The sequence below is a fragment of the Camelus bactrianus genome, chromosome 3 (assembly GCF_048773025.1).
Source record: "Camelus bactrianus isolate YW-2024 breed Bactrian camel chromosome 3, ASM4877302v1, whole genome shotgun sequence".
NCBI lineage: Eukaryota > Metazoa > Chordata > Mammalia > Artiodactyla > Camelidae > Camelus > Camelus bactrianus.
This window is the reverse complement of record NC_133541.1, coordinates 161415013-161439724: the sequence shown is the minus strand read 5'-3', so window position 1 is coordinate 161439724 and position 24712 is coordinate 161415013. Positions and strand designations below refer to the sequence as shown.

The following is a 24712-nucleotide window of genomic DNA, read 5'->3' as shown; positions in this document are numbered from 1 at the left end:
GAACTGGAAAACATTCAATATTAAGATAATATTTGATATTGTTTAGTTTAAGAATGTTCTAATTAATACAGACATCTTTAAAGTCATCAATATTAAGTATAATGCTTTTACTGTACCTAGGTTTAATGAAAGTCAAATAAGATCCTGTTATATCTGTTGCAGATATGTCAAGAAAAAAAAAACAGTAATGTGGTGTGGTAAAATTTTAAGTAAATTAAATGCAAATGAGATGAGAGCTTTGGGTAAATTTTTAAAATATATTTTTAAAATGTATGCTTAAGATAATCTCTAAATGTTTGGTAACTTTAAATTCTAGAGTTGTGCTAAATTAAGTCAAATGATAGGATTTTATTAAATAGCTATGCCATTTTCAGATAAAATAAGATTGAAATATGAATTACTTAACATGTAACTTCCTCTTACAGAGAAAATAAAGGTGTTTAGAAATACTAATAAATGGATGATGCCACCCTGAAATAGTCTCTATTATTAAGGGAATGATCTCAGTATCCTAGGAAAGTAAGATAAATGTGTAAAGGAAGATATAAGAATGGAATTATATTTTGTTAATGAAAAATAGTGGATTTCTCCTGAAGCTGGTTACTTCTGAATGGAAGAGAAAATAAGGGACACACTAATATGAGTATAGAAAGCTATGGAAGGCTTGTGGAAGTGGAACCCTGAGGAAAGAGTTTCATACGTGGTCAGAATTGGCTAAGTTTAGAATCAACTTGGGCAAAGTAAATGAATCTTAGAAGTAAGCAGGTACAAGACTAGATTTGGTTTTCTCGCTGTTAAGAGGAAAAATTTTTCTTAAAATGTTAATCCACCTTCAGTAACAGATTGTAAAACTTCTTATACCACTTAACTGATCTGTTCTGCCATTACCTTTGACGCATTTTCTTGTTAATGAATTAGTACTACGTTACAGTGATCTATATGTTTATCTGACCAAGTGTTCTGAAATCTTTAAACAAGCTCCCAAAATATCAATTTCTAATTAAAGTTGTTTTAATCTCCAGTTAAGTTTGGGATGCTACAGAGGGCCCCTGAAACATCCCAAAGAGAGATTTTAATCTAGTAAATTTCATTTGGCATGTTAAATAACATGGTATTGTCAAATGAATAATAAATCTTCTAAGGTTATATTGTATGAGAAAATGTTATTAATATAGATATTGTAGAAATTATATGGACTCCCTAAAATTCTGGTATATCTGAAATGTTACCAGTGATAATTCTGGGTATAGTGACCAGGTTTCTTTATCGATTATAGTGTAACGGTGTTTAACCATGATTTTAAATCTTTTGTCATTTATAGACAGTTAATGGTTGTCTTCTGATGGTTTTGCAAAATGCTTGCTCTTCAAGGAGATTTACTGATTTCTAATAAATTTCAAACTATAGCAGTGAAATAAACAGGGTAAGAAATTTTAAATTTCCAATGAAAACTGTGATTAAAACAATTAGTTACATGGGACTGAGTAAACTGGTGAATATGGTTATAATTTTTGATTTTGTTTAAAATACTACTGGCTTTTAACCTGTTTCCCAGACATAAAGAATCTCTTCTCTTTAAGCTAGCTATGATTCACAGCAATTTGATAAATTATACCTATGTAATCAGACTTGGAACAGTTATCTTTTCTCTCTATCTGATCCCTCAATAGACTAAAAACTCTTAGGTCCCCAGTGGCTCTATCAGACAAATGAGGAAGATCATCTCCTAACAGATATAGGAATCTCAAGGTATTTTAAGGATTTTAAAGAGAAAAGAATTTACCTAAATCTGTAAGGCAGAAATCCATGACAAGCCCTTGACGGGGCTTTCCTGGCCTTAGCAAACCTTATTAACATTCTACCCTGAGACTCCTAATTAAAAGTTCCAACACAGCCAATTTAAAAAAGCTTATATGATCAAATAATCAGACAACTTGTAAAGCAATTAATCTTGACATGGCTTTATTTGAGAAAAATGAGGGTAACTTTAGAGAGAAAAAAGATTATATTTTAGTGGATATTAAATTCTAGTTTTGTTGACGTCCGTATTTACTAACACACTTCCCAACCATTCCTTGCTGTTATGTCACATTGCTGTACAGTTTAACTGAATTATTAATAGGATACTCTAGCTTTGTTTCTGAAGCTCACTAATCTATCCTTGGGTAAAATTCCAATGCCCCATGACCTGCAGCCAGGGGATTATACAAACTGGAACAGACATGACTTAAAGAACTGTCTCCAACCTGAATGGAAGGACCCTTTATCAGGTACTCTTAAATAGACCATACACACCAAACCTGAAGGAAACGGACTTTCGGGTTCATTTCCTATCAGAAATAGCCCCTGCAATGCACTGGCCTATAGAGCACTGCTCACCTTAAAACAATGCCCAAATGGAGAAAAGCTACCAGGCCAGGATGACAAGAAGATGATATCTGAGGTAGACAGCTGACCCAAGACACCGTACCAGGCCTGCATAAAAATTACTGTGATAATTTCTCCTACCTTTGATTATGAACTACTCCAATTGTTAAGTTTATGGTAAATTACCTATGTCTAGTTCTTCTGTGTTACCTTGGTGGGTTTCCCTACTCCAAGGCTCTAACTAGATAGCCCTCAGAAACGTTATTCTAAAAAGAAATTATAGTTCTGTTTAGACCTCTGTTGATCTTACAAGGTGGGAGACGTCACCTGACCAATTAATACCTGCTCTGAGACTGACCATAAATATGAACTTTCTCATAAGATCACTCAAACTCAATCAGAAACACAAGCAAAAATTTAACCCCAAAATACAACTTCCCGATTATTAAATTCTTAATCATGACTTTATTAACGTTACTAGCTGTATTACTTATATCCTGTCTATTTTATAAAATTGTCTGTTACATTTCCCAAAGTGTAACTAGGCCTACAAAATTGATGATGGCTAAACATCTTGAAGAAATAGAAAAAATTTATAACCCTGAATAAAGTAATTGTAATAGTGTGATTCTAGGTATGGGAATGAGCAATGAAGGGAAAACACTTCCTGGATCATAACAAACAAGTAAGACAGGTGATCCAGAGAATTTTTAGTATCAACAGGGCATCCCCGCCCCTTTTTAGTATAAAAGTGGACTGATTTCTGACTTGGGGGAGACGGTTCTCCAGCATGTCATTCAGCCATCTTCTGGGTCTGCCAGCTTTTCAAATAAAGTCACTATTCCTTGCTCCAACACCTCAATCTCCCGATTTATTGGCCTGTCATACAGCAAGCAGTACGAGTTTCGACTTGGTAACAAGATGACTGCATTGGAGGTAGTATGTCTCCACTTTTTCCTCGTTTCCAATATGTAACATGCACATCATTTATGATCTAGTGCAAATAATTCATCAAAGACAACCACAAAAAGAAACTACACTCACCTAGCTATCAACACTGAAGTCACAACCTATCAATTTTATATGCTTATTAACAACACAACTAAAAAACCTAACATAGGGAATTGATTCCACAGAAATAAAATTATTTCTACTCCTTCAAAACCTTTTTTTCTTTTCTATTTTATTTTGTTTTGCATATTGAAAAGAAAATAAGACAAATCATTTTATTTCATGTATTTTGTTATAGCTACATAACATAAATACTACAAAGATATTTAAATTGCAATAAAAAATTGTTCATATATTGTACAAAGATATATACACAATCAATGTGGATAAGGAAAGGAATGGATATTTACTACAAATCCACTGCACATCCAGTCTTTTACAAGCATATCCTGGAATATAAGCTCTATGATCCAGGGGTCCCCCACCTGCATTCTCACTGTTGAGTCCCTTAGTAATCTTCTACCAAGGCACCAGCACAGAACCATGCGATCAGTATTTTAGGTATAAATGAGGAAATTAGCTCATTCAGTTCTAAAACAAAAACCCTAAAGAAAATACTGAACTTATTTAAAGATAAAGATAATTGGACACAAACAAGTACAGTTTCTTCCCCAAGTTCACAAAGCTAATAACTGGTAAAGGCAAGATTTGAACTCATCTGTCTGATTCTAAAAACTAAGTTGGAAATCCCTTTCGAATGGGAAGGGTCCAGCAGCACAGCCTATCACCCTATCTTTGTTCAGATCTAGCCTTAGACAGCCTGAGACAGCACCCCATTCCTATGGAACTTGAGGGCAAATGATAACAATAAGGATTTTATATCCAGTAGTTTCTTAGGTATCATTTATATAAACTGTCAGCAGGACAGCAGAAAAACTCTGGGAAATATGAGTGGGTCCAGGGCTTTTTGCTGATTAGAAACTCAGTCTTCCAGGACAGAGTGACCTTCCCATGAGAGGCCACAAGGACCTAAACTAAAGGCAGCTGAGCAATGAAAACTAGCAAGACCCTGGAACTCAAGCAAGAAGGATCCCTGCCATCTCCCGCCCTGTTGCCTCTTCATCTACGTGGACACGAAGACAGAAGACCCAGGTTTTTGTCCAAGTTACACCATCATGGATTCTCACCCATAAAAAGTTACGACTCTATGCTGTCCTAAGTCCTTTCCAACTCAAATATGTTGACACCAATATCTCAGCAGAATGTCTATGTCTCCACAAACTCTCTTCTATAAGAATAGTTCTATGGCCACAAAGCAGAAATCCAATTAAAAACACCATGCACTAAGCAAGGTGAAAGTCTGCGTAAGAGACTTTGCTCTCACGCTCAGTGAATGAAAACTCAGAAATATTGGTCCTTCTCCCTCAGCAAGTTGTAGGTAGGCTGATTGTGTGTGTGGGTGTGCATGTGTGTGTGTAAATCAAATACAATGACGTCTGGGATCTGTACAGATTTTTTTTATGTTACTGTCATTTCATGAGGATGAGACACCCTTTAAAGTAATTTGAATCTAGTTTTCTGAGAGAGTCTCAGGATCTTTTGGTGGAGGAGGGAAAAGGAAAGGAGGAAAGAAGTAAATGAAGCAAAGGAGTAAGAATACTGCAAGGGAAAGGCAAGACATTAATTTTGTTCCTCATTGCATCACAAACAAATTACGGACTGGCTTTGCCCCGATGTCCTGTCGAGCACTGAGTTGCAGATGAAGAGGTGACAGCCCATTTCTCACTGAGCTTGTGACTGTACGTGGCATCTTATAGAAACAAATCATTTACCCTGATCAAACACTCTAGCAGCAGGCCGTAATTCTCCTATTTTGAGAGATAAGGAAATAGGAGTTCAAAGAGGGTAGATAACTTGACAAAAGTCAGAGGACCAGTAAATAAGAGAGGATGAATTCAAACTCAGATCTGAATGCAGAGTCTGATCTTCCCACTCCCATGACTGGAAAATCCTTAACACACAGACTCCCCAGCTCCCCTGCAGTGTTCCTGGCGCCAAGCATTTCCCATGGCGATGGACTCCAGTTCTCACAGACACAGCGCTCTGTGCAGCCAATGACCTTGATCAGACCTTGATCATCTACCTGCCACGCCCACCAGGCTTCACCATACAGGTAGGAAAGCTGGCTTTCAAGTGCATACAAAGCCACCCCTGGTCTAACCTGGGCTCTTCTGGGGCTTCTCCAGCCTAAAGGCAGCCATGAAAGTGCTCACAGTTTGTACATGAGCCACACTACCTCTCTCCATCTGTCTCCACACCTATACTTCTTAGCTATGACCATTTTGATAATATTGGAAACAAATTTTTAAAAACACAAAAGAAAGGATCCTCGAACAATTACTTAATACTTACAATTTTAAATGATTTTTTACAAAGTGAGTATTTAAAAACCGAATCTGCCTTCCTAGGTGTCAGTTTAAACAGTTAAAAAATATAATAGCAAAAAATTCTCACTTACAAAATTAACAAAAACATCGACAATAATCTGGAATAAACTCAAAATTAATGCCCATGTTGTACATGGAGAAAACTACAGGACTGTACTGAGGGGTAAATAAGAGGTGTGAATGTAGAGACATCAACATATTGCATGGAGGAAAACAGTTTTGTAAAGATGTAAGTTCTCCTAAAAATAATTCAAAACTTAACAAAAATCCCATGAATACTCTTATCTGACTTTTTTTTAACTTGAACAAAATATTTTGGAATTCTTCAGGAATAATAAAGTCATAATAATAGCCAAGAAAGTTTGGGATGGAAGAAAAGAACAAAAAAAATCACACTGTCAGATAATAATTAATTTTTACAATATGTAAGATATGGCACTGGAGTAAGGAAGTAAGATTGACACAAATATAGCATGAGCTCAAAAAGAGACTCTAGTGTACATAAGTATTTTGTGCATGTGGGATTTCAAATCAAAGAGCAAAGTATGAATTCAATAATTCTCCTGGGACAATCAGAGAATCACCTGGAAAGAACAAATTCTATTCCTGTCATAATGACCACAAAAAAAATTACAGATAGTTGTTTAAATATTAAAATACTAATAACAGCAAATACAACTCTTTGCTCACATTAATTCAAGTTCTCCTCACTATAACAAGTACTATTATCATCTCCATCTTAGACATTAAATAAACCTACATAAGAGATTTATACCATTATAAGAAAGTATTTCTAAGAATAATAACAAAGATAAAACCCAAAAGGAAGACGTTTACTATCTTAAGAATATTTTGAGCCACAACGAAAATAAAAAACCTACTGAACAAAATGAAAGGCAAGAAATGACAAGAAAAAGCTCTGTGATACATGTTGATGAAGACAAGGGGTTAATGTTCATAACATACAAAGAGCTGTCACAAAGCAACAAGAAGCTCCCTCACTTAAATGTGTGCAAAGGACAAAAGGGATCATTCACTTTTAAAAAGTCAGATGACTAATGAGTGAAAAATGCTCAATAACTCACTGGTCATCAAATACAAACTAAAACAATGAAAAAGCAATTTTGCTCATCATATTGGCAAATATTTGTAAAAGATATTCTAGCTAGTGTCCATCTGTGAGAGAACAAACTGTGAGCGACATTTTGGAGGACGACATGTCAATGGATATGTAAACTCTGAAAAACGTGTGTACACACAGACTCAACTCAACTTCTAGGAATCATTTCATTTAGAAAAAAAATCAGTTCAAAAGATGTACTCATCAGAGCATTTACACAGCACTGTTTACAATGGTGGGATGAAAAGCTGAAGTGAAATCATATCCTGTGATAGAGAATTGGTTACATAAGTTATTCTACAGATTTTCATTCCCCACAGGAGAAGCAATTTCTAGAGTCACTTGAAAGGAGCCTGTGATGAATGTAAATATCACATCCAGGGACAAAATTTCCAGAAGCCTTAACTAAAGGAATACTCATACAAGATCACAGGTATGTTTGTACAAGAGGGATGCCAGTCAAACATCCTTTCTGAAAGTGGAAAATGGAGAAAACTTAAGGGTCCAACATCAAGAAAATGATGTGGTAAATCACGGCGAGACATGGGCTCTGAAGGGGCCGGCGATTCGGCATTGTCCAGGGCCTTGTCCACATCACTCTCCCACCAAAGGTGTCCTTGCACAAGAGACCACACCTGCACATCAAGAGACCCCTCCATTCTATCTGAAAGTACCGGGTGAGTCTGGAGTGGGAGGACGTCTATGATATACCCGTGAGTGAATAAAGCGAGCTGCAGAACACATATAGTATGGTCTTATTTTTCAATAAAGCATATATACACACACATATACATAGATTTCTCATATACGTGTATGTATGTAGGTATGTATGTATTTATGGGTATATATATATATATGTCATAGGCATAAAGGTCATGAAATATATACACCACATTGGCAACAGCTTTTACACTCAGGAAATAAGGGGAAGGGAGGTAGGGCTCTTTCGGTACCACCACAGTTCCCTTTTCAGTATTTCAGTTAAGTACACTTGGAATTTAAAAGTTTATTTAAGCCCGAAGTAAAATGGACGATGCCTCCACAAGACAGAATGCTATACTGGTCATTAAAAATCATGCCAGGGGAGATAGAATATTGCAGAAAAACATGTAATAAGCCGAATGGAAAATGGAGGTCTCCACACAGTAAACAGGCACAGAGTGCTCGCTGGTTTTTATGACAGAGGTGATACACACTGATGAAAAGAACAGAAAATAGAAGTTAAAGTGTTAATTACAGTCTCTGAGTAGTGGGACAAGGATACCCTATTTTGCCCCTTTTTTCAGACTTATTATATTAAATACACATTATTTTTCATCTGAAAAAATCATTTTTAGATGTCTAGTACCATGCATTGGAGAAAATACATGAGTACTTACATAAATAAATAACTAGGAGACACCGCAGCAGCGTCACACAATGTAGAATGGCGATCCTGAATAACAACGCACAGTTACCTAAGGACCCACAAAGTGAGAGCACCTGCTGTAACAGGGCATGGCCCCCTTCTATTTGTCAGTTGTATCTTCAGGGCTGAGGCAGTTCTGAGCACGGCCAGTGTCAGTGCTGGTGTCTGGATGGATGCCACTGGAGGTGAGGGCACCTGCAAGCCGAGAGGAAGAACAGAAATCATCCTCTGCTTTTTCTGTCTTCTTTCTTTGTTACTTTTAAAGAGAGGCATAAATAAGATAAACTAATTCTTCCCTGCTGAAATTTAAGTAATGAAACATTTTTTAAAGTCTTCACAGCTTATATTCTGCCTATAACTGTCTTTACAAAAAAGCATCATATTTATTACATGTTAATTAACTCAATTAACTCCCTGTTGAAGCCTATTAAAGAACATGAAATGCACTACGTGAAAGCACCACGCCTGCAGTGACTACCTCAGCTGTCTTGAAGGCAGTGCAGTCAGCCCCCACCATCCCGTGGCCCTGAGCTCCTGATGCTGCTAAGAGAGCATGCTGCCGCCTCAGATGGAGAGAAACTGTGAAAGCATTTTCTGAAGTCATCAGCACTGACAAAACATAACTGACAAATCCCAGGCTTCTTGGAGGATGTCATTTTCTGTTTCTGGCCAACACCCGTCAATGAGCAGAACCACCCCATTCCGAGCCATGGGAAACACGTGGGAAGCAGTTTTGGAGAAATTTCCATGTATAGAATGTAACCAACTATACATAGAACTCTGAAAAAGGAAAAGAAGAAATACTCTGATTTTGGAAGACACTCAAAACATTCTCCTAAGCCTTAGTAGCTGGAAAGGCTGGGCTTCTCCTCAGCCACTTATTTATTTCACAGCCAGTGAGCATCTCCCACACACCCTGTTTCCCTGTGTCTGCTGGGAGCCTCAGGCACACTCTTGCTGTCGATCTTATAAGTCACAGGGCAGACGCGTGTCTCTCATGCCTGCCACCCTCACACAGGCTCGCCTCCTAGCCTCACTGTCTGAACTTGGCCCCATTTTCTCACCTGCTTATTTGGTATCTGTTCTTCTGTAAGCTGCCTGAAATGCTTTTTGGAACAAGTCAGAAGAATGAGTGGGTAGAGAAATGGACAGTTGGACAGGTGAGAGGTGGGCAGACAGACAGAGAGACTCCAAGAAAAGGGGAACAAAGAAAATTCCCTATGCAGAACCCTCTTCTAGTCAGGGAAGAAAACCGCCACGGAGACGTGTGACGAGGCAGGTGGCTTAGGGCTGTTTCCTGGATTCCATGAAAAGTCCCACCAAGAGAGAGGGTAGAACTATAAATAATAAAAGAAAAAAGCATGCATGCTTGAAAAATATATCTACAATATGTACTTTCTAAAGAATAGATTCAAATCAGCAGGGCCCAATAACACAATCCTTGGGTATTTACAGAAGTGAGAATCCCATCTCCAAACCACAAGGCATCCCTTAGGAGCACTGAGAGTCTTCACGGGGCGGTCATAAAGCCGTCACCGCAAATGCTATGCTCTCCTGCACTTACGAGGAACGAGCAGCTCTGCTAGGGCTGCCCACGTGCGTCACTTACACCCCCCAGCACCTCTACGGGGGGGACGCCTAGCGAGCCCCATCTCTGCAGGACAGAAAACTAGTCCGAGAGACGCTAAGCCGGCCTACCAGTTCTCCATCTCACAGGACTGGTCATTCCAGAGCAGGACTCGAACTAGGACCCACGTTTTTAATCACGGTTCTACCGTGATTTGTGTGCTTATTTTGTGTATAATACATTTGTTTCTGGCATGAAAGGATATTTAATAAATGATCGGTTGTCTTGTCTATCTCATTAGCTCACAATCTTTATATTTTTGAATTGTACTCTTCCCCTGGAAAAAGGAACGGAAAGAGCAGTGGTCAGAATGTGCTGGGGCTCCATTCTTTATCTGTTACCTCATCTCATCCAAGTCCCCAACCAGGGAGAAGGATCAAATGTCCTCTTCATCTTTAAAAGAGTGGTCTCCAGTGATGGTGACTTACTCAATTCCAAAACCAAGTCTGGTGGAAGGGCACATGCAGCAACCAGAGCAGTATCATGTGTAGGAAGGTGAAAAGAGCTCAGGGGGTCAGCCTGATTTAATTTCAATAGATAAAAGAATACCACACACTAAAAATACTAGCTAGCAATGGATTGGTTCTTTCTTGACATCTAGCAAGTTTCCACAGCCCACATGTAACATTATCGTGAACTAGTGAAAGGAAGAATCCACAGATAGGGAAAATCAATGCCACAGGCAGGCTGAAACCCAGGCTGGAGGAAAGGAAGAGAAAGGGCATAGTTAAGAAAAGGGGAAAGTCTGGGAAAAAGATATCATCACAAGGACTCTCAAGCATCATTCAGGAATCATAAAATCATTCATTCAAGAAAGAGTTACTTAGGTCCTATTTTGTGCAAGATTTTACAGAGGGCAAAGAAAGACCGCAGCGTCCATTGTAGCAGCAAGTGTTGGGGCTATAATACAGTTCTGATTCCGGTACGTTGCGCACTTTTACTCAGTATAAAGGGAAAAAATAAATAAAATAATACTATGTAAACTCTACACATTGTTGAAAAAAAATTAAAGAAGACCTAAATACCTGGACAGACACACCACGCACATTCCTGGATCAGATGACAGCGCTCTTGGTATGTCAGTGCTCCACAGAGCGATACACATATTCAACGTGGTCTCGATCACAATCACAGTGGGCTCCTCTGCAGTAACTGGCTAGCTGCTGCTACAATTCATATGGGAATTCGAGGGTCTCAGTAACCAAAACGTACTTGAAAAAGAAGAAAAACGTGAGAGGACTTGTAATTCTCAATTTCAAACCTTACAACTGTATCTCCAGGAGAGATTAGAGGCCATTTTAAGTTATTACTGTGTTTATCCTTATTTTATAAATTCTATACAACGAATATAACTGTTAGAATAAGAAAAGTAAAAAGTAAGGTTTTTTAAAACATGCACAACGATTCATTCATTGGGAAAAAATTATTTTAACTATAAAGAGATAAACAAATATCTAGTGAAAAAGGACTACTTAAAAACAAGGGTGCATTTATATTTTTCATAAATTGAAAACTGAAAAGCACAAACACATCAAGTTTCTACAGAGACCTGTGAAACATATTAGTAGTTATTTTAAAAAATTCTAATTGAAGAATGAAAACTCAAGAAAGGGAAAATCGTGATTGACAGCCAACTGCAAACACATGGAGAGCAAAGGCCTAGAAATCCAAGTTCCTTTAAATCTGCTACTAACTCAATAGGAGAGGAAATTCCTCCCTGAGGGGACAGTGGAATCCCATGCATAAGAAAGGATACACAGTACAAACTGCAGTAGTATTGGGAGTGAATTTCTTAGAAGAATTCTAAAGTTAGAACATTGCTGAAAAACTATAAAAACACTGACAGACAGATTAAAACACACAGTCATATGTATTATATAGAAACATATGAAGTATGCTCCCATGTTGCATAGAAATACAAACATATTTGTGCATTTATAGGCACTGATTACTTTATCTCAGAGAGAATATTTCAACTAAAACAAAAAATCAATAATACACAACTCTTGTCAAATCTACTTGATAAGTTACTCTGCTATGTAACCATAATGTGTCTAAGATAGATCTAAAATTAGTGAAAAAGATCTTTGTATGGTTTCTTGAATTCTTCTCAAAATTCCAAGCTTAATTTTAAAATAGATCTGAGCAGTATTTCTATATTATCTTTTCCCTTGTGAAATGAACAACATAGTCTGTTGTCAAAATTCTGTCCTTACAATGATTCACGAGCACCGTATCCTCACAAAACTGCTGGACAGCAAGGCGCTATCCAGACACTGTGACCAAACAAATGAAACACAAGGAAGACAGTGACCCTATTCTGGAGGGCTTATAATCTGTGTCAACACCGGGTTTTCATTTGATTGGTTTGATTGGGTAGCAAGATGAAATCAATCAAGTACTTTCTTCTTTGAGCATTCTTTAAGTCATGACACTTTTCAGTGTCATGAGCAGGAAAGAGTTAAGCATGACTTGATTAGGTCAAATAGCAACAATCATCATCGGAGAGTGAGTAATAAAGAAGTTAACTGATAGCAATACTTCTGCCTACATGAGACCTAAAATAAATCTACACTGATATCCGAAAAGAAAATGAGGAGATGAGGTCACCAAAGAGAAAACAAACTAACAAAAAATCAAAAACGGAAACACTTTTTCATTAACGATTCCAGGAAGGAGTGGAGCATGTTGGTGAAAAGCACAGATGTTTGGGACGAACATGAGTGCCTGAACTCCCACAGCACTGGGTAGCTGTGAAACTGATATTTCAGAGAAATTTTCTGCATCTCAGTCTTCTATCCATACACTGGGGACAACAACCGCACCCATCTCCTAGAACGGTCCTACGAATTAAGTTATTTTATATATAAAATTTTAAATAAAATACCTCAGATTTTAAATAATACCCCAAAAGCACAAGGAACAAAGAAAACAGAGATAAATTGGAGTTCCTCAAAATTTAAAACTTTGCTTCAAAGAGCACCATCCAGAAAGTGAAAAACCAATACACAGGAGAAAATTTTTTCAAATCATTTATCTCATTAGGAATTTGTATCTCCAAATGAAAAAAAAAAAAAAAACCCTACAACTCAACAATAAAAAGGCAACTCAATTAAAAGGTGAATAAAAGATCTGAAAAGGTATTTTTCAAGGAAAATATACAAATGGCCAATAAGCACAATGAAACGATGTTCAATATCATTAGCTCTAAGGGAAATCAAGTCAAAACCACTAGAAGAAACCACTTCACACCCACAACAATAGGTTATAATAAAAAAAAATAACAAGCACTAATGAGGACACAGAGGAAGCGGAGCTCGCAGCAGTTGCTGGTGAGGACGTAACACAGCGTGACCATTTTGGTAAACAGCCTGGCAGGTCCTCAGGGAGTTGAACATTTGGTTTCTGAATGACCCAGCAATTCTGCTGTCTGGGCACACACGTAAGAGAAATGATAACAAATGTCCACATAAAAACTCCTAAAGGAATATTCGCGGCGACACTACTCATCACAGCCAAAAAGCAGAAACAACCCAAATGCCTATCACCTGATGAATGGGTAAACAGTGGAGCCCAGCCATACAGTGGAATATTATTCAGCAATAGCAAAGCATAGAGTACTGACCCAGGCCACAATGTGGACAAACATTGAAAACGTTACTCAGTGTGAAAGAAGTCAGTCACAATAGACGGTTCCACTTACATGAAGTGACTCGATTTAAATGAAATGTCCAGTACAGGCAAATCCACAGAGAGAGAAGAGTGGCTCATTGGGGAAGGGGGAGGATGGGGAAGATGGGAATATCTGCTTATGCATACGGGGTTTCCTGTTGGGGGGAAGAAAATGTTCTAAGATTGAATGGGATGCACAATTCTGGGCATAGAGTAAAAACCGCTGTACATTTTAATGGGTGAATTGTATTAAAATTGTTAAGAAAAAAAGCACCTCGGGCCAGTACCTTCCCATAGTAAATGCAAATTGCTAAATTTTATTACAGGAAGAAGAAACTGCCCTCAGCATGAAAGCAGGAGATCAGCAAATGTGAGTTAACCGAAATTGGACAAGAGCATTTCACTTGAAACAGTTGCTGAGTGTACACGAAATATTCAGAAACAGGAAAATTAGTTTCACATCACGAAGAAGCATTCTGCTTCAAATGCAGATCAAGGATTCGGCAAGCCCAGCTGCTAGAAATGACCAGAGAAGAAACCTGTTCTGTAAAACAAGCACCAGAGCCAGCAAGGAAGTGGTGATGAGGAAAGCAGGCGGCCGAAAATCTGGAACAGTTTGCTAAAAATAATTTCTCCACTGAAAGTTCAAAAATAAAATGAAAGTGATGTAATGCTCTGTTGACCTCACGTGAATGGGCTTTCTTCGGTTCTCGACTGTTCTGTAACCCCGATTGAGAGACTCAGGAGAATCAGCATGGCTCCTGGGAGTCCCCAAATGTCTGCCCACCAGCACGCTGACCACCATCACATCTGCCAGGGTTGAATTGCAGAGAACAGACCAAATTCTGAAAGGAAATGTTGACAAGGGAAGGAAAGGCTGCAGTCAGTCCTGGGACAGAGACCCTCTGAGCAGAAGCCAGAAGGCTTCAGGTGAACTGCAGTGGCCCTTGGGCAGGAAGGGACCACGGGGGAGCATATCTCAATTCTCTCCTCTCTCTCCCTCGAGTAGGAGAGATAAAGCCTGCATACTTCTCACCTGGAACTGTGGCATCTGGCTGGCAGAAGTCTTACCAGCACGGAATGATTATTCAAGACTCTGTGTAAAAAGTCAACAAATCGAGAGGGAGTATGGAGCCAACTCCACGAGCCTCTCAAATGCTCCCATATTTATTGTGTATAATCAAAGGAAAAATTCATCAAAAGTTGTGAGATAGTAAGGAGGAACTTCGGGAAAGACGGGATGAGGCAGAGATTGTAAAATCCACAATGAGTAAAAAGGATTAGTGTATCTTTAGGGAAGTCATGGGGTGAGGGGAACAAGATACATTTTTAGATATGTGAATTACAAAGCAGACCACCAGACCAGCCAGGTCCTTGTTTTGGGGATAATAGGCTATCTAACAGCACACAAGCCCAGCGTTTATAGCTGAGGGCCACGGTCCTTGCTTTGCAACCAGCAGAGTGCTATCTAAAACCTCAACTATGCAAGCAAAGCATTGTCTCTGCTTTTTAAGGCAAGGAGACTGGTGTGAGGATGCACAGGCACTTGCTTACAAAGCAGTTTCTAAGCATATTTTTTTCTTATCAAAGTTCACAGGCGGCTGGGGTATGTTACAGTTTGTTAAACCAGTCATGGGCTTTCACATGGAACCATTATGGAGGACACCCTAGGATGACAAATCCTGCCTCTGGGTCTTTTCCTGCCATCTTCAGCCACTCTAGCAGGGTCTAGGCACATCCGTGAATAACGATCCTACAGAACCACCCACACTCTTAAATCCTGGTGCTTGAAAATTAATTTTAGCTCTACACAACTTACCGTAGAAAAGTTTCAGAAATAAAAGATATGATATCCCTTTTATATCTCATCATATTACTGATTTTTCTGATTGCTCTAAGCTGCTTCTACTTGGTAAAGCACATAATTCTACAGGTGAATTCAGTAATTTCCATTGGGCATATCTATCCATTTTGGGCTCGCTAACTTCTATTGGTCAAATATCGATACACTTAATTGATTTATTTGTTTATCAATTTCAGCCGGAAGGAGAGGGAGTGTCACTCTTTTCCTCAGCCCACCCTCAACTCTTTTCTCATCAGCTCAGGACTCCTGAAAACAAAACAAAGTATTTGTTTCCCTTCTACTCTTTCCACAAACACAACAGGAAACATCAGCCTGGAGAAAGAATTCAGCACAAATATTAAAACAGAAATCTACAAACCTGAAGCAACTCCATCTCCGAATCATGATACACAATGACATGAGAGTAAGTGTGTCAGGCACAAAGCATGCGTGAGACTGACCACCTCATTTCTATTCTTCAAAGGAAGGAAGGATTTTGTATTGTTTTATCATTCTTTGTCATTGTTTCTGATTATGCCAAAAAATAGTTTATGAAATAATTATGCACTGCAATAACAGATTTTTATTGTATCAATTATAGATGGCATTCAGAGGGGATAGGAAAACCCAGCTCTGTAAAAAATGCAAAATTTCTTCCCCTGTTAAGAACACGTATACAAAATGCAACAGAGAATTCAAATTCTTGTGGAGAGGAGCAAAAGCCACAGAACAAAAGCAAAGTCATTACAATGAGTCGATTCAAAATTCACTGGACAAACATGCTCAATGCATTCAAAGAATTTTAAAGGCACACTGCAAACCATTCACTTAATGATCTGCAGGCTAGAGGAAGCATTTCCCTCTTTAACAGACAACAGAAATCAATACGGTGCCCCAACAAACAAGGACCAAAAACAATCAGGTTTTTAACGGTTCTCATAAATCAGCATGTTCTAAATATCAAAATCCAGAAATTTTAAACATTCATTCAAACCACAATGAAACAAGCATTTCAAAAAAAAAAAAAAAAAAAAAAAACTAAGCACACAGATCATGTACATAGTTTAATGAGCATGTCTTGTACCGCTGGAAGAAAGAACAGGTTATAGCCTTTTACTTGAAAAATAAAACAACTTTTAAAGATAACTGCTAAAACACATTTCATCATTCAAGTTGCCTTCAAAAATCTGAGGCACTTGTATCTGATCAGAAAAGCAATTCTGAGTAATAGTATGTTACAATTCAGCGCCAGTTTGCTTTAGAAGAAAAAAGAAAAGCTACTGTTCCTCAAATCCTTCACAGAGTGTGAAGTGCCTCCCGGCCTCTTTCTCCTCCCGTTTTCTAAGCTCATGCTCCCCAACCCTTCTGAAACAAGTATGACAACCTCTTATTCCCAATATGCCAAATGACAAAAGAATATCAATTTATTTGTGTAAATATATGCCTACACCTTGAACTGGAGGAAAAAGGTATCAGAAGTCTATATGGAACTTATTTCTACCTTCCTGAAATCACACACACAAACGTTCACACAGACACAGACACATACCCCCTGGATTATTGGACACTTCAAAAGCTTAGGAATTCCAACTTCTAGAAGATAACTTTGTAGTTATTTTAAAATACAATTCTGTCAGCTTTTGAAAGCCTTGATCATCTGCTAAACCATCCAAATATCAAAGAGACCCAATTAGCCTTCTCTGTAGAATGTAATTTCCATTGATGGCAAAACAGACCCTAAGAATTACTGGATCAAAGACTCGTGTTTATCACTACCTATCATCGTTTTTAAGCACATTAACAGATTCAGAAATATATGTCTCAACAACATTTATTCTTATTGAAATAGCAAACGTGTTCAATTGTCTATAAAGAGACTAGGTCCCATGATGGTGTTTAAGATCTATTTTGTGTATTGCAATATTTATTTTCAAGTGCAGACAAGGAGGGTGTGTATTACTCAGTTGTAGAGCACCTACTTAGCATGCACAATGTCCTGGCTTCAGTCCCCAGTACCTCCAAAAAAATAAATAAAAATAAGTGCTTATTTAAAAATAAGAATAAAGTTATAAAAAATACAGACTAAAAACCACTGCAATCTAGCTGCTACAATTATACTAAAAAAACAAGGGTTTCTATCAAACACTGACTATATGCCAATCACAGAGACAATCACAAATCACACCTGACAACCATCACGTGTGATTCTCAGCAAACCTACTAAGTAGACACGGATGAGCAACCCGGCAGTGCGGATGAGGAGACGGATCTCGGAGGAGCCGTGGACGCTGACCGTCCTGCTCCCCGCGACAACACGTCAGCCCAGGGCAAGCGCTGACAGAGCTGCTCTGAGGGGACACCCAGCTGCATGGAGCCTTGGGGCACTGGGGAGTCCCAGAAAACACTAAAAATTGTTCGGTGAAAAACCAGCTCAAATATACTACATTGTGCCACATCCTTTAAACAGGGAACATGACTGAGACTTTTTGATGCCTCCGTGTCCTTTCCGCCATCATCAATTATTTGCCCTCTCAGCACGACCAGTGATGAACTGGACCCCATATGAAGTGCAGTCAGATGGCAGAGCATTTAAAGCTGTTTTATGAAGTTTGTAAGACTCTGTCTATGCCTCACACAGGCGGTCAACCATCACTTCTCACCGGTGTGGATGTACCACATGAAATCACTCCTTTCTCCTTTTTAAAATCCCTTCATCTAATCCAGACTTTTCAACAGCAAAGCAGCAGCTCAACCACAGTGGACAGCTTCTCACCAAATGGACTCGAACAGCTCATCGGACTACCTGGAAGCCCTTTTCTTCTATTAAGCCCACTTCCGGGTACTTCATCATTTTCTGATTGGTGGAGTTGCACACCGACTGGCCAACTCATAGAGCTCCCAGCCTCACATCCGGGGGTGGGAGAGGACCCTGCAGTTTGGAGAAATCAGTGAGGAAGGCGGACATCCTCCAGCCAGGTCTGCACGGGTAGAAGTGCGACAGTGTGCTCAGAAGTTATACCGTTAGCATCCCTGGGCTCCCATGGACTGCATTCACATTAACCAAACTCATGAAACACTGATGCAAGAAAACCAGAAACTTATTAATGTAACAGAAGAAGTGAAACTATAAACCAGACTGAAATATCAGAGTTCAACCATGAGTATATTTTCTTCTCCACAGCCCAATCACGGGCAGGGATTCACATGGCAACCATGGACAGAAGCAGAGCAGGAAGGGTTTGTAGATTAACTCAATGGACTAAATTTCTGTTATACGAACAGATCTACTGCCTAGAAAATAATTAACGCTAATCACAGTGCACACTTCGTGGACAGTGGCCGAGACATGACAGTGAGCACCTGTGTAACTCTCCTTTCCCTGTCCTTTCTGGGCTAACTGATGCAAAGTGGTACAAAGATTCAGGGATGCAGATACCTCTAAACACCCAAAGCCCATCTCTGGGAGCCTCAAAACCAGACAGCCAGGGTTTAAATACCAGCTCTGCCACTTACTAGCTCTGTGACCTTGGCCAACTTACTTACCTTCTCCGTGCTGAAATTTCCACACTGTAAAACTGGGATAACAATCAAACCTTCCTTACTCGCTTGTTGAGAAGATTGAAGGATTCATTTCTGTAAAACTCTCAGAAAAGAATGTAGCACATTTTTGGTGTTCAACAAATGTCAACTTAATATAAAAGTGATTTACAAGTCTCCCTTCTAATAATATTATGTGTTTCCTGGCTAGTATAAGTCCCAAAGAAAATCCTTATTTCTCCTTTAATAAACTCTTGGGGAGCATCCTCTCATTCCATTCCACCACCTGTTTAAACTAGGTAGGGGATGCCTCCTCCCCACTCCTCTGGGCCATGGAGAGTGCTTCTCCCTTCATACCCCTGGCCGCTGGATCACAGCTAGCCCTCGTCACACTAACAGGGTGAGGTGTGAGTCCGGGGAGACAAGCAGGGAATGTGAAACCATACCTTTCCCTCCAGTGTTGGTCACCATTGGGAAGCACCTGGGATGCTCAGCTCCATGTCAGGACAGCCCTGTGCATGAAGGGGCAGGTCCTCTCAAGGGAAGGCTCGCTGTGTCCCAGAGCTACCTGGGACAGGGTGAGTCTCTAATTCTGGGACACAGTATCATGACACACATTTTCCCACAGCCCTGAAGTTCATGGAGAACGTGGCTTTATCAGTAACAAAGAAGACATTTATCGCCTGCCTACTTTTTTGTGTCATCTCTCAGTTGGCTGCTGGAGACAACATGCATATAAGTATTGGATCCCCTTAGGCCCCAACATATATGAAGTAACAAAAAATTCTGTGGCTTAATGTTGGTTCAGGGTGACTGTGTAACACTTCTGACTCTGCTGATGCTTAATTATGGGTATAGGAACTATGGAACCTCCTCAAATATCTTTCATCATAAACCAGCTTTTCTTGTTTTCCTGTTTCTTAGTAATTGCCAAAGACTATAAAATGATGGCTTCACACCAAACAGCAGCTAAAGATTATGAGCCCTCTTGACATACCCACTGTGGTAAACACTTTACATAATTTCTAATTCTCACAATTCTACAAAGCAGATACCAACGTCCCAATCTCACAGACGAGGGAAAAACTCAGAATGAACTGACTCAGGCTCACATGGCTCAGTGGCAGCGCGTGCACGCAAACCCAAGTCAAAAAACTACACCCCTTCCTATATGTACCAAATGTCCTACCACCAATTAACACACAGCAGCGGGGTCAATACTCAGGGAACTCAGTACACTTTTCAGCTATAAGGTTCTCCAGAGGCCGTTACTAGCTGTTTTATAAGTTCCCGGCTCACTGGTTCCTAACACTGGAAGAAAAGTCCGATTTTGCCACTGTTCACACAGCAAGTCTGAGATGTTCACAGCGAGATGACAGAATAAAACTAAAATATAAGCAGAACAATTTTTCCACGTAGACAGACATAATGGACATTGTGCTATTCTGAAGCATCAAGCAAAGAAATCAAAACAAAATAACGTTGTTTAAGCCTTCTTTAACAAACAGGAAAATTAAGACGGTAAGAAGGTGCAACAAGCGCCACCTATGGCTAAAAAGACCTTCCAGGTTGCCAGGAAGCATGCAACACAAAAATTGCCTGAAGGATCAGAAACGAGAATCAGATAACTAAAAGTTTCTGTAGCACATACTGCACTTTGCTTCGGGGGAAGCGAGGGTAACTCAGTATTTAATCTGATATTGCTAATACTCCTGAATATAAACAAAAGACACAGGCTCATGGAAACTCATCTTAGAAGAGGAAAGAATCCAGTCCTGCCACTTCATTTTACAGGTGGGGAGACTGAGACATGGGATCTGTCCTCCTTGCAATCGGCAACAAATCTCTCCTAGGCCTCATGTCTTGCACTGTAGCAAAAATGAACAGATCTGTACTAGGCCTATATTCATAAAAGTCGCGTCTGTATTTTTCCGAAAGTAGGTTATCTAAGTATCTTGCAACATACTTCTCAAAATCCAGGAAATCATACGTTTGTTGAAATACAAAAACATTTATTTACATAATAAAACAGCATGAGCTTTATTGTCTCTATTAAAAAAGTTACATGTCAAATCAATGTTTTGATATTTTAAACCTGTTAAGAGTGCAGGAAAAAAGATAAAAATTTTCTTAAATCAAAAAAGGGAGAAGCTTATTCCCTGAAAATGATCAATGTGGATGTCAGAATCCAACGAATTTAAATGTCTGAGTGGATGGTTACACGGCAACATGACATCTGAGTTCTAACAATACACATTCTGTGTAAATAACCTTCAAGGTCGTCTGCTTAAGGCAATTTAACTAGTCCCTGTCTCACTAGAATGATACAGATTTCATTAAAACTTCATAGTGCACTAAAAAATAAATGAATCTTGTTACTTTAAGCCATATTCATATATATCATATATATACATATTAAATATGCATCAGTAATAAGCCACACTCTTTAGTATTCAGAGTTGATCCTTCTAAAATATCTGTCATTTTGACAGCACATTTTTACTAAGCACCTCTTGGGTTCTTTGTATACAAGGCTACTAACTCTCACAGTCAGACAAGTTAAACGATATTACTCAAATTTCACAAATGAAGAAATGTACTTAAGCCATGAAAACAACTTATATATACATCATCAGGAAAGAAAAGAATAAAGAGTTTCTTAAAATATTCACTGACAATCTTTTCTTCCATATTAACACTACATAAATCCAATTCATTCTTTGTAAGTATTTCTGTCAATAAGGGCCACTAGAGAAAAACAAGTAACATCATCAGCAGTGGTTGGACTTTCAAAGCCCCCTTCTCATTTGCACTAGAATTATTTTTAATGTTTTGTTTTTAGTGCTTACAGAGCACTAAAATACATAAAAATTAACTTTTTATGCCACTACCTGAGAATTAAACATCTGTGAAAATGTACAATTTTAATTTATGCCACTCTGTCTCACATTCTCACTGGTGTCTCCACTTTGAAGGCCTCATCAGGCTGAGATCACTAAAATCGGCCATTTATGGAGTCACAGGAGTTCGGGTAACCACTCAACGGGAGGATGATTAGAGAAGCAATTAAGAATGAATCCTGTGCAGCCTGGGTTCCAGCACCGAGCTAGCCACCGACAGCTGCGTGTGATTTGGGACAAGCTGCTCCATTTCTCAATCCCTCAGCTGCAAAAAAGGAGACACTGATACCTACCGTCAAACACCTGCTATGATGTAAAACATGAGTAAAGTATTTTAGCCTTAGTTAGGTGTCCACTCAGAGCGAGTTTGGTCATTATGTTGATGAGGATGTCTGTTAATAAATTGAGCTAGACCAAAAAGGAGAAATCATCTTAAAGGAGAAACATTTTAAGCCAATGAACATTTCCTTTTGGATGGATTGCAGAATATTCTATTCATTTTTTTAATAAACCAAGTTTTGTCCATTAATAATAGATTTACAGGTTCATGGACAAGTCTCCATAAAAAGAATTAGAGGCCTCTAACCTCTGAATACTAAGAAAGTAAATTTTAAAAAAAATCAGGGGGGAGATTATACCTCATTTGGGAGAGTATGTGCTTAGCATGCATGAGGCCCTCAGTTCAGTCCCCACTAACTCAATTTAAAAACTTTTTTTTTTAAGAAATGGAGAATTAAAGCAAAAAGATGGAGGGATACGGAAATTTTTTAGAGACTCATCTCAGATTTAGGGTGGGGAAAAAACCATCCATTTCTCAGAGGAAATCTTGAGAACTATGTAAACTGAATCTGAGATGTCCAGTCTTCTAACATTATTCATGAATTCATATTACCAAGTCTTAAAACTACCTGATAACCCACAGTTGTGATACTGATCATAACAGCTGCCAACACGGATCTAGCTCTGGCTAGGAATGCTCTGTTCTGACATCTCTGCCCCTGAGGCCTCACCAGGCTGAGAGCACTAAATTCAGTCATTAATGAGCATCACGTGTAAGTCCTCCCTTTGTGCTCCTCACTCTCCCCTCACCAGCCCCTCTGAGGGAAACACTGTTATCATCATCCCCACCTGAAGATAAGGCCACTGAGGCACAAAGACTAAACCTGCTCCAGGTCATATTGGCATTAAAGGACGTCTGTATTTCTGCTGTTTTGCTTTTAACATAGGAATCTGAGATATCAATTCAAGGGAGCCTGTTAAATAATAAACTCTGTCAGGTCTTCACCTCAAAGAGCAGATAATATAAATTCCTGATGTAGGATGAGGCTGCCGCCACAAAATGACTCAGCTTGAAATTAATATCCAAGATGAAGCAGCGGATACACGTAAATATTCACGATTGTCAACTCCGCTCACGGGCCTGGGCCCTTCACTGCCTGAACTGGGGTGAATAGTCCACCCGTGTCAGGGAGGGAAGCGCGGATTTTCCAGGTCTCCCCAAGGCTTCTCGGGCTATTTCCCCCCACAGACTGTCCTCAACAATTAAAAATGTCTCAAGATTTTTACACCATGCAAAACTGAAATACATTTCTGCAGATGGAGCACTTTCTCAGGCTTAAACTTATTTTGCCTACACTCAGCAGGGGGGGAAAAAGAAACAAGTCTGCAAAGTCTCTGATTCTCACCACTCACACTAGTAGAAAGGCCACTGCACAAGATGTCTCTTCAGAGTGCAGGGTGAGAAGAAAATAAAGCCGCACCCAACCACAGGCACTCCCAGAGATAGAGCTCAGCAGTCTTCTGCACACTCACTGTTGTGCAGCCCTCATCACCATCTATTTCCAGAACACTTCATCACCCCAGAAGAACACACCTGTCACTAGCAGTCACTCCCTAACCCCCCTCCACCTAGCCCTTTGCAACCATCACCTGGTCTCCGACTCTGCATGTGCCTATTCTGGGCATTTCAGATCACTGAAGTCAATATGTGGCCGTGTGTGTCTGCTTCCTTCCACTTAACATGCTCTTGTCAAGGCTCGTCAATGTTGAAGTGGTATCAGCATCTCTTTTTTTTTTTGAAAACATTAAAGTTTAATAGAGGGTTTTAAGTACTATCAAAAAGAGTAGAGTGGAGCATAAGTGATTGTGTTTCAAAGGGAAAAGGGCGGGTTGAGCAGTCAGAGTGGACTTCCCAGAAGAGGTGGCCTTTTTCATTTTCCTCTTTTTCTTTTTTATTCACTCTTACGTCTGAATAATATTTCACTAAATGGAGATTCTATATTCTGTTCATCCATTCAGCAGCTATGTATGGACGAGGTCCAGAAGGATGAGTGTAAGAGGCGACTTGCAGGGATGGCATTTAAGCAAAGGGCAAGATGTGCTTTCAAAAAAAAAGCCAACAAACAGAGGCGCAATGAAATTCAGTGCGTTTCTGAGCAAAGTGCATGCTTGCTTCGGCAGGACAACCGTGCAGGGCTGGGGCGGATATTGGCAGGAATCACGGCGTGGGAGTCAACTGAGAAGACTCCCCACTGCACGCAGCTCAGCCAAATCTCCTCCCTCATCCTGTATTGTTAGAGCCATGTTTCTAGGTTTCTCTTATTTCAAGTAATAGCACTTTAACTACATATGTGATCATCTGCATCAGACCACTTTGCCTCCAAGGCACAGAAAATTATTCACTAACCGGAGCAGCTCCAGGACATAACCGTGATGGATTAGGGAGTCCTGCAGCATCCCAGCCTGCATGCACAAACCCCACATGTGCCCTGGTGATGTCCGGAAAATTAAACGCATTGGAAATATCTCACTGCTGGTACACGACATCTGCCCTCAAATTG

The 24712-nt window shown here is 39.3% G+C and overlaps 1 long non-coding RNA gene across 27 annotated transcripts in view; it reads right to left on the bottom strand.

The window, feature by feature from the left end:
• LOC141577225 (uncharacterized) overlaps window positions 1–24712 on the bottom strand; it is a 276443-nt gene that overhangs the window by 169081 nt on the left and 82650 nt on the right. For 23 of the 27 annotated variants that reach the window (XR_012506060.1, XR_012506055.1, XR_012506074.1 and 20 more), the window contains 2 exons: window positions 10946–11131; window positions 8265–8488 (listed from right to left, as the gene is read on the bottom strand). The exons of 2 other annotated variants lie outside the window; for them this stretch is intronic. This is a non-coding gene — a long non-coding RNA (uncharacterized LOC141577225). Of the gene's footprint in view, window positions 1–8264; window positions 8489–10945; window positions 11132–14275; window positions 14438–24712 lie in introns of all 27 variants that reach the window. 2 more of the 27 variants (XR_012506046.1, XR_012506047.1) reach the window with 2 other exon arrangements.